Below are 10,945 nucleotides of genomic sequence, written 5' to 3'. Positions count from 1 at the left end.
GGGAATGTTTTTATTTGGTATTTGGTTCCCAAGTAGCCTTTAGCAAAATAATTTTATTGTTTTCTACCTTCTGTCATTTCTTTTAAGAAGTCAGCTTTGAGTTGCAAAATTGCAACTTTTAAGGTGAATATTTTTCCTCTATTTTTCCTTGGTTTTGTGCAGTTTTACTATGATATGCTTAGTATAATTTTTTTAATTTGTTTGTATCTTCTTCGGAGTGAATGATACTTCTTTAATCGGTAGCTTGATATGTTTCATCAATTTTGCAAATTCTTAGCTATTATATTTTCCAATTCTATATTCTATATTGCTCTGTCTCAAATTTTTCTGAGACTCAAGTGATACCTACATAAGATTGTGTTATTTTGACTTATGTGACTTTGAGATCTTTAACCCTTTTCTATATTCCAGGTTTCCTCTTCTTTATACTTCAGTCTGAATATCATCTGTTGGTCTATCCTTAGAACATGAATCCTCTTTACTGCTGTAAATTAATCACCTCAATTGCATTCTTAATTTCAGTCATGTATTTTTCACTTGTGAAGTAACTTTAATTCTCTTTTACAATTTGCATTTATTTCCTCTGAGAAATTCTCTATATTACTGTTTCTTTCCTTCAACATAGTAATCGTTCTTGAAGTCCATAAATGCTAACTGAAATATCTGAATCACTTGAAGATCTCTTTCTATTTTCTATTTTTGTCTCATTCTGTCTTCTTTTTTAAGCTTATTTATTTATTTTTAGAGAGAGAGAAAGACAGAGAGAGAGCACAGTCAAGTGGGTGTGAGGCAGAGAGAGGGAGAGAGAGAATCTCAGGCACTCAGTGCAGAGCCTGCAGAGCCCGAATCAGGTCTTGAACTCACAAACCATGAGTTTATTTTCTGCCAAGTAGGTGGACCACAATCAGATCGCGTTAATACAAACAATGGTTAATATGATATTTAAAGTTAGATTTCAATGTCTGTGAACATTTTTTTTGTTTCAAGATTGCTTTTATTCTTAGAGAGTCATCCTGAAGTCAACCTAACTGAAAACCTGAGATGTTCACAAGGGTCTCTTCATCTTGGTGAATCCTTATTCAGTTTTATTCTCTTCCATCAGGTAAGACTGCCCATAAACCTGTTTATCTTCCCAGCCTCTTAGGAGTTGATTTTTCAGCTTCTCTCCCTCTTCCTGAGTTGCTTAGGAATCTGTGATGCCCCAAGGAGAAAGAGGATCAGTTGTCCGATTCCTCTTCTTTGTGTCACTTCACTACTAGATCATGGACATAAAGTCCCGATTTATCTGTCTCCCTGAATTCCCTTTTTTTTTTTTGTTTCTCCCGTTCTATTATATTCTTAAGAGCTCTGCAAAGTTTCTCTACCCTACACCAGCTCCCCCCTCTCTCTCTCCCTTTAGTCTTTTTACCCTCACCGCGGTTACAGGTAAAGATTATCATGGGATGTATGGTTGGCCTCAGGGAGTTTCCTTTCTCTCTGGAACCTCACTCAGCCCCTCACATTGATGCTGCCTTTATGTTTCTGTGATGCTCTTAATCAGCTTATTTTTGTATTTTATTCAGCTTTTTAAGCTATTTTTGATGAATCCAGTGGTCTAGTTCAGGCTAAACTATCCTAAGTGAAAGCTTATAGGTTTCCTTTTGTGATAATCCCAGTCCAGTTCTTCCTGTGATCTACTTCTACTGAACTCTGGAAGTCCCCTGCCCTATTTTAGGTAAGGAAGAGGCACACTTTCTTAACCCAGTTAAGAAACCACCCAGGCCGCACTAACCACTCTCTCTAGAGAAATTTTCCCCAGGTCCTCTTCAAATTCACCTCTCAATAGACCGGAGAAAGGACCTTGGCTACTGTGGAGAAATGCATTTTCACTTCACTCCTTTTCACACCTCTTATTAGCAGTCTGTTTAGAATGGAGGACACTTAATGCCTACTGTTTCACCATAGTTTAATAAGTTTCTCTGGAAACTTTGAGACAGAAAAGTTATATTTGCCATTCGGTTGCATATTTGTTGGCTGTTATAAATTTTTCTCTTTGAATTACCTACTTGTATCCTCTAACCATTTTCAAGAGTCGGACACTTAACTGACTGAGACGCCTAGGTGCCCCTAGCTTTTTTCTACTTTTAAAATTACTTTTGGGATGATTTTTATGTTGTGTTAACTATTTTCCAAATATGTTTTTTTCAGTTTGCCACTTTATGATTCCTTTTGTGATAACAGATGTGAAGTAGAGGTCTAATATTTTTAGTTTTCAAATGCATCCCATTTGCACAAAACTCCATAGTAAATAGTGTATTTTTTATAGTCATATAATCTCTCCTTGGTCACAGGGAATTCAATTCCTTTCTTAGATTTTCAAAGCAAAAGTTAATAGCACCAAAAATAGTATGATCCTTGTCTTCTCTCAACATTGATACTTCTTATTTTATTCTCTTTCATTTATTTAACACAATAAAGGTAAAGGGGAAATATTGAATAGTAATAGTACTTAACATATATTCTATATTTTTCTTCTTTTCAATAATAATGTTCTTGTAGTTTTCATTTTTTAATTGTTATGTCTCTAATATGTCACTGTTAAGGTTGATATTTACCATAGTTTTGGTAGATATTTCTTAAATAACTTCAAGGATGTTCCCATTTATTTCTATCTTAGCATGTTTATTTTGTTAGGAGTAGCTATTTTTGCATCTATGGAATTAATGATTTTTTCCTCTTACTATCATAATGCAATGAGTTAATTTGTTCATTTTTAAAAAAATATTAAATGTGGCTTGACATTCTTAGGAATTTTATTGCTATGATTTCCAATAATTTGTGTATGTTTTTATATTCTTTAGAATGGAACTTGTTTGTGCTATTGTTGTTTGCTTTGAGAATCATGGAATCAGAAATTGTGCAGGAATGCTTTCCATCTTTTTATTCCTTATTCTCCGAAGTTGTTTGTATAACGTAAGAATCATCTTTTTGGTAGATATAACCAATAAAAGGATTCAGCCTGATGCCTATTTTAGGGATAGGTTTTTATATCCAGATCTCCGTTTTTCTCTAGGGGCTTTTGGCCATTTTAATTTTTCTGGGAAATTGCACATTTGATCAGGTTTTAGACCGTGTGAGTGCCTGCAGCAAATCCATGGGCTCAGGCAATGGAAAGCACTGGGGAGAGCCCACTGGGCTTCCCAGTCATTTCCTCTTCTTTCCATCTCATCTCCTCTACTGCTTACTTTGGTCACAGGGAATTTTATTTCCCAGTTATTACTTCTCCATATTACTTGTAAATGATTATTTAAACATAAGTTGTATCAAGGATTTTTTTACTAATATTTCTTATATTTTACATATTTATCCATCTTGAATCCATAATTTATATATTGTGTATATCCTTAAGCAGTTTCTTCATACCTAGTCCTTACATCTTCTTAAATACTCTTGAGTTTTTCCTCCTATTTGTACATTAACTTGTGTGTATAATTGGAACTTAATGTTTTTTGGTTTGGGCAAGTTTTATTTTATTGTTGTTAGCAATTGAAAATGTGGCTCCCTTGTGATCTAGCACCCAGTGTTAGTAATAAAAAGTTTGATATCAGTTTGATTTTATTTATTTAATCAAAAACATGGGCTTTCTTCTTACCTTTTAAGCCTTGAAATTCACCATAGTATTTCTTTCTCTCTGGGGAATGAAGATTCTGTTAAGCTTGATCCTTCTATGTCAAGGTAATGGTTTTGGAATACTTGTTACCTACCTATCTATTTTGATTTCCAGACCCCAGTGGGTCTGGCTGTTCTGTTTCCAGCAATGTGTCTCTGCCAATTGTCAATGGCAGGTCTGCGGCTCATGAAAGTGTGTGGGGACTTCCCATCCTTTTTATGGGCAGTGGTTACCATAGATATGACCTGGCTTCTCCATCCCCACTCTCACTAGCCCAGCCTAAGGGCAAAGCCTGGTGCTGCTTGCTGCATAGCACACGTGCAAAGGGCCAAAAGCCACCCGGCCTGATGCAGTTCCCAAATTAATCACCATGATGGATATCTTAGTAACTCTCTCTTCTTGTATTCATTTTCTATACTCTGAGAGCAGAAGCCCCTGAGACTCTCCTACTTTCATAAAATACTTTTAGACATTTTAATCATGGTTTTCTAGAGTGTTTGTTTCTTCATGGCTTATATCTTTCAACAATTCTTCAACAGATTTCTGTTCTGTTGATGGCTCTCTGTTGTTTTGTCCTCCTCTTATTGATTTTCTTCTTTTGTTAATAATCCAGTGTGTTACTTCATGGTATTTGTAAGTATGGGGCTGGCTTTGAAATCAGTGTTTAAAAGGTGGAAGTTGTGGCAGAAGGGGATGGCAGAGAAATATGGTATGGAAACAGTGTGATTATATTTCTTTTCTCTGTCAGAAGTTTAAGGAGAGGCTCTGCCTGTCCACTGTTAATTCTGCCTTTCCATTATCTTCTTCTTCTTCTTTTTTTTTTCTTAGCCAAGATCCTTATTTGATCTCTCCACATGGCAACATTAATATAAGCACAGTCTGTGGAAGCAAAATATCTTGATTATAAGATTACTACTAAAAACAATATTTTTGAGGTGCTTTCATTTACTCTGACACCTCAGTGTGATGATATCTTCTCTAAAAAATTACTGAATTTCCAGCACTGTAAGTCTACTAGAGCATTCTTTGTATCAAGAAATTGCAAACAGGACAAAAGGAATCTGCCCAAGACTGCTTGCTCCCCAAGGAACTAGACATTTTTTTGTTTTGAAGTCTTATTTTTTTTTTCAAGCCTAGCTTTAAAAAAGCAGCTACCTCTTGGGCTTTTTATTTTTATGTGCTTGCTGCTTGAAAACCATGTTTTAAAAATCAAACAGTATTACCTCTAATAGAATTTTAGTCTTTTTCCATTTGATTGTCAAAAATAATCATAGTGACCTATAGCATTAGGCAAGATTGGGCTAGAGGCCAGGGAGAATTTGTTTTAGGTAAATGGATCCTGACCTCTGAAAGTGATGGAATTTCATTTAGATATCTTCAATTATTACACAATTGTTTTCTGATTATTTTTAAGAGGGATTGGTATTTTTAGTTGTGTTCCATTTGTTCCAGCAACAAAGAAGCCTGTTATATAGTATTTTATATTTTAATTTTTAAAAATTTTAACTGCTTATTATTTTGAGTTGATAAAATAACTCAGGGGAGGGGCAGAGAAAGAAGGAGACACAGAATATGAAGCAAGCTCCAGGCTCTGAGCTGTCAGCACAGAGCCCAACACAGGGCTTGAACTCAATAACTGAGAGATCATGACCTGAGCTGAAGTTGGATGCTTAACTGACTGAGCCATCCAGGAACCTCTACACTGTCTTAAGCTGTTATGGAGGTAGACTGGCTCCCAGATTCTCCTGGTTATGATTACTCTGTGCTATGTCGTTATCCTAAGACTCATGTATAGATTGCTGTACCAGGTCCAGATATCTCATCCAGCCTCATTAATGTCCAAAAGAGGTTACATTTTTCTGTGCCCCTTTCCTAGAAAACACCTCCCCCACCCCCAGAAGACTAACTCAAATGCCTCATTAGCCAGCATTGGGCCACATGCTCATTTGTAAACCAATCACTAGCAAGGGGAATGGAATAATGATCAGCTTAAGCAACACAGAATCCCTAAGATGAGATCATGTTCCCTTGAGTTGTATGTCTCTGTTGAGATGGGTTGCTTTATGAATTAAATTAGGCAAGATGAAGGGGGTAAAGGGGATATTGGGTAAGCAACCCAATATAATAGTATCCACTATATCTTATTAGTAGGGAACCAAAATGGATGTAAATTTTTTAATTTTTTAAGAAATGTTTTTTAATTAAAAAATTAAAGTGATTATATTAGGGAAAGCATAATTTCTGCAACCTAATAAAATCTGACAGGCAGGCAATAGTGAAGAACAGAATTAGGCACATTTTTGGCCAAAGATGTATTTTATTTATTTTTTTCTTTTTTTTCCCCCAGTGTCTCCTCAGATATACTTTATCATCACTTAAAGTCAGTAGCAGAACTGGACAAACTTTTTATCACTGAGACAAAGATGTATTTTAAATAACATGGCTAATAAAATTAAATGATAATGATAAAGCATTGGTGAGCAAGGTACAGCATGAATGTAATAGATATTATTATATAATTTATTTTTTCATGTTTTGACCCTCAATTTGCATAAAACATATGTAATATAATTTCCATATTCATAAGTTGAAACTCTTTCACTGTTTATTTTCTTTCATCACTCACTTTGTGAACATGCTATATATATATTTGAGTAATATGATTGAAGTTGGGATCAAATGTATCCCTTTAGGGAAAACAGTTCATGAAATATATTAAAATGCCAGTATATTTTTCATATGAAAAACAAAACATAACTGGAGAAAAGTAATTTTTCTTCTAATTTTAAGAGAATCAATAATTTCATAGGACACCTAAAGAGTAAAGATACTCGATAAGTAATTGTATTGAATTTTATAGAAATTTTGAAAAATCTGGAATGTCCCCTCAAATCCATTGTATCTTTGTAATTCTATGATTCTTGCTTCTTTTACCGAACAAAGGATGCTAATTATTTTGGAAAGCATAAGTTTAGAAAAAAGAACATGATCCCAGCTAACTATGGTAGGTAACTCTCTAGCCCAAATATAAAAATGTACATATTATGCTCTGCAATTGAGTGTTTTCAAAATATTGTCGATACTCAGTTTTACTGTGAGACATAGAGAAAGTGCAATCCCTGGGAAAATGGTAGTGAGTGTTCAGTCTATTTCAAATAGACTTTTTGAAGGCTAATCTTTTTTCACATAGTTTTAAACTTTCTGTTTTGATTAATACCAATTTTCATGGAATCCAGTGAAGCCTGGAGTAAGTCTTGGAAGTCATCTTCCGAGTCTTGGAAGTCATCTCATCTTGGAAGTCAGGGCTGCTAGAGATTTGTGAGGATTGATACATGTATGAAAGGATTGAAAAACATTAGAATTAAATTAAGTGGAAATATAAAAATATAGTATTGATAAAAGTTATGATATTCTAAACATTGTTTTAATTGTTTTCTCTTTGTTTTTAAGTTTGTTTATTTATTTATTTTGAGAGAGAGACAGCGTGAGTGGGCGATGGGTGGAGAAAAAGGGAAAGAGAATATCTCAAGCAGGCTCCACACTGCCCAGTGTGGGGTGTGAACCCACAAAGCCATGAGATCATTACTTGACCAGAAGCCAAGTCGGATGCTTAACTGACTGCGTCATCCAGGTGCCCCTGATTGTACTTATTTCTAAACTTTAGTTTGTGCTTTACAAAATTAAGTGTAAGAAAGAATCAACTGCTTGATTCTGGAGAATTAGGTGAAAATGCTTTTTGGGGTGGGGATTATGATTCATTCTCATCTGTTCTGATCTTGGGTCAGAGTTAGGCAGAAACTCTACATTTTAACAAGCATCTTTGGTGATTCTGAAGAAGATGGTAATGCAGATTTATTTTGATACTGAGAGACGAGAGTCTATGTATAAGATTTAGAGATAAAGAATTAGATTTTTTATGTATTAGAACTTGTTAAATTTATGTACTCTTAAGAAAAGATATCTAGGAAAGAAAAGTTGGCAGGCATAAAATACCACTTCTAATCGAATTTTGAAATAAGGTTTCATCTATGTTATGGGCTGAATGTTTGTGTCCCTCCAAAATTCATATGTTGAACTGTTCTTGTTCTAGTATCTCAGTAGACACATGATGCAGATGATAACAGGTGACTGCCTGAGGGCTATTTTATACCTTCTGGAAGAATAATGGTGATTTTTTAGTGAAGTCAAAGCCTTTGGCACATACACTTTCTGAGTCAGTGACAAGGACCACAGCCAGGCGTAGGCTACTTCATCCATCTCTGAGTTCCACAAGTGCTTAAGAGGATTAGAAGTTAGATCACAATGAAACTGATATGAGTAAAATTTTCATCAGTTTCAACCGTTCAGGACAAAACAGTGGGATCTCTAAGTCATTACTGAACTGAGCACTGTGGAACCAAAATGAGGGGAACTTATTAGGGATTTCTGAAAATCAGGCTAATCAGTCCTTAAATTGTTTCCTTCATACTAATGGTAGGAAAGTTGGGGATTAAAAAAAGATGCTAATTATTTTACATTTTGCAATATATTTTACCTATGTGGAAAACAAAGTGTTAATTTTTGTCTTTAGCTTCTATTCAATTTTTAAACTATATTTTAAATGCCTATTGTGTGCAAAGTACGGTGCTCTAGGAAATACAGAAATTCAATTTCAGACCATCTCCTGGAGTAGAGAGATGCAACAAATACCATGAACTATNTAAAAAAAGAAAAGTAAATGGATGAAGAAAGATATATCATGATGATAATAATCAAGAAAAAGCTGGTATAGCTACATTAATTTTAGTCCAGGTAGCCTTCAGAACAAACGAGATTACCAAAGATAAAAAGGGACATTATATCATGATAAAGGGATCAAATCTCTTGGAATATAACAGTCCTAAGGGTTATGCACTCAGCAAAAATGTCAAAATACATGTGGCAAAAACTGATACATACAATTGAAAAAACAGTCAAATTCACTGTAGTTAGAGATCTCAGCAACCCTGTATCAATAGATGATAGATCAAGCAGGAAGATCTGGATATAGATGACTTGAAGAGTACTACCAATCAACTTATCTGATTGACATTTTCATAGAATACTCCACCCAGAATATATATTTTTCTCAAGCTTACCTGGAACATTCACCAAAATAGACCATTGTCTGGTTTATTTCATAAACACCTAACACACTTAACACTAGAAATACAAAGTGTTCATTATGCTAAGTGAAAGAAGCCAGACACAAAAAGCCACAATTACTTACCTTTTACTGAATTTAATTTGGAACACTGATTAGAATTGCATAAAATTTATATATATTAAATTAAAGGGAATTATCATATTTACATTAATGAAACTTTCTGGGCTGACTATGAAATGACCCCAAACTGAACTGTATATATTGTCCTCATACATTTATTTCTAGATATTTCATAGGATTTTTTAAAAAGGCTTTTTTTTCAGTATATGAATAAAACTTTTGTTATTATTTGGTAAACGATCTTTTTCTTTAAGTTTTTATTTATTTTGAGATAGATAAACTATAAACAAGTTTTTATTTGCTTATTTTGAGAGAGATAATGGGCAAAGAGAGGGGGAGTGAGAGAATCTTAAGCACTGCCAGGGCAGAGCCTGACGTGGGGCTCAAACTCACAACCATGAGATCATGACCTGAACTGAAATCAAGAGTCAGATGCTTAACCAGCTGAACCATCCAGGCACCCTTATTTTGTAAATTATCTTTTATTAAATATACACTTAACATAGTTTTTTAGCTGAGTAACTTGAGATTGTAATGTATACCATCTGAAAATTATAAAAATTTTGGCCTTTATTTTCCGAAAGTGTTGAATAGTTCATTTTTTTTCCTCTCCCTATATGAAGAGACTAGAGCTCTAGGAACCAACTGTTTTTATTTGGGGAAGTGATAATATTCCTTTCAGTTTTGCACCTTTATTTTCTTATTGTTATGCTTTAAAAAAATGACCCTGTCATAATTATGAGAAACCATGGCACCTATGTGTAATTTTATTTTTCTTCTTACTGCTTTTGCTTGAGTTCTGTTCATTCTATTAGACACTAAAGAGGCAGCTTTTGATATGTTTTATTCTCCATTGTCTCATCATTTTATAATTCATTACTTTCATATCTGAGCATTTTTATTTCCCTTCTGTTTCTTGCTTTGGGTTTACATCATGGTAATTTTTCTAATTTCTGTGTGGCACATTTAACTCATTTTTAGTTTTTCGTCCTTTCTGGAGAATGAATTTAAGGTTCTAAAATTCCGTGTGAGGAAAACTTTAGGTTTAATAAGCAAGTGTTGATGTCATTTTTAAGTTCATCAGGTCTTGATAATTTCTAAAATACGTTTTAATTCCATTTTCGGGTTCATTAAATATTTCCTAAATGTATATTTTTATGTTATCTAGTCTCTTGGTTTCTAGCTTAATTGAATTGTGATCTGGAACATGGAATGTATGATAATTTTTTGAAAATTGACATAACTGGGTTTTTTGCCTTAAAATATAGCTAATGTACATAAAATGTTCATGTGTACTTGACAAAAATGTATATTCTCTAATTCTTAGCTGTGGAGTTCTATATATGTCATTAGATTATGTAAAATGTTTTCATTTTTTTTTCTGTTTCACACATCACTGATATAGATGTTTGAAATAACTCATGTATTAATTGGAGTCCAACAGAGATGAGATTTTCATTCTGAATTGATTATATATTTAATGTGTGTTTTGATTTGTTTTCTTCAGTTCCTTGTTTATTCTGGTAACAGCATGCTTTATTAGTCAGTTATACAGCCTACTTCATATATATTTTATAGAATTCTCCAAGATTTATTTTTCTTCTTGCTGTGATACTCTCACTAAGAATATTTTTTAAAAATTCCTCATATGGTGAGTCTTTGAAACCTTGCATGCCTGAAAAGTTATTTTCCTTCAAGATTTGCAAAGGTAATTCCATTATTTTCTTGTATACCAAGTTGCTTTAAGCATGTTGATGTCAGTCTGGTTCATATTCCTTTTTGAATATGAACCTTTTCCTTTCCTTCCTTTTCCCTTCAATATACTTTAAGATTCGTAGAATTTTATTCTATCTTTGATGCTATTAAATTTTATAATTATCTGGGGTGTCTGAGTGACTCAGTCAGTTAAGCGTCTGACTTGGGCTCAGGTCATGATCTCACAGTTCATTAGTTCAAGCCCCGCATAGAGTTCTGTGCTGACAGCTTAGAGCCTGGAGCCTGCTTTGGATTCTGTGTCTCCCTCTCTCTGCGTCTCTCTCTCTCTCAAAAAT

The 10,945-nt window shown here is 34.0% G+C and overlaps 1 non-coding gene across 1 annotated transcript; it reads right to left on the bottom strand.

The window, feature by feature from the left end:
• Nucleotides 1-5,998: 5,998 nt before the first annotated feature.
• Nucleotides 5,999-6,067, bottom strand: LOC144234521 (small nucleolar RNA SNORD38). The gene has a single exon (XR_013336001.1). It is a non-coding gene; the product is annotated as a small nucleolar RNA SNORD38 (small nucleolar RNA).
• Nucleotides 6,068-10,945: the final 4,878 nt, after the last annotated feature.

This window comes from Crocuta crocuta, unplaced genomic scaffold, assembly GCF_008692635.1.
Source record: "Crocuta crocuta isolate KB4526 unplaced genomic scaffold, BGI_CrCroc_1.0 scaffold154, whole genome shotgun sequence".
In the NCBI taxonomy this organism is placed as follows: Eukaryota; Metazoa; Chordata; class Mammalia; order Carnivora; family Hyaenidae; genus Crocuta; species Crocuta crocuta.
The sequence above is the reverse complement of the archived record's forward strand: the minus strand, read 5'-3'. Positions and strand labels throughout refer to the sequence as shown.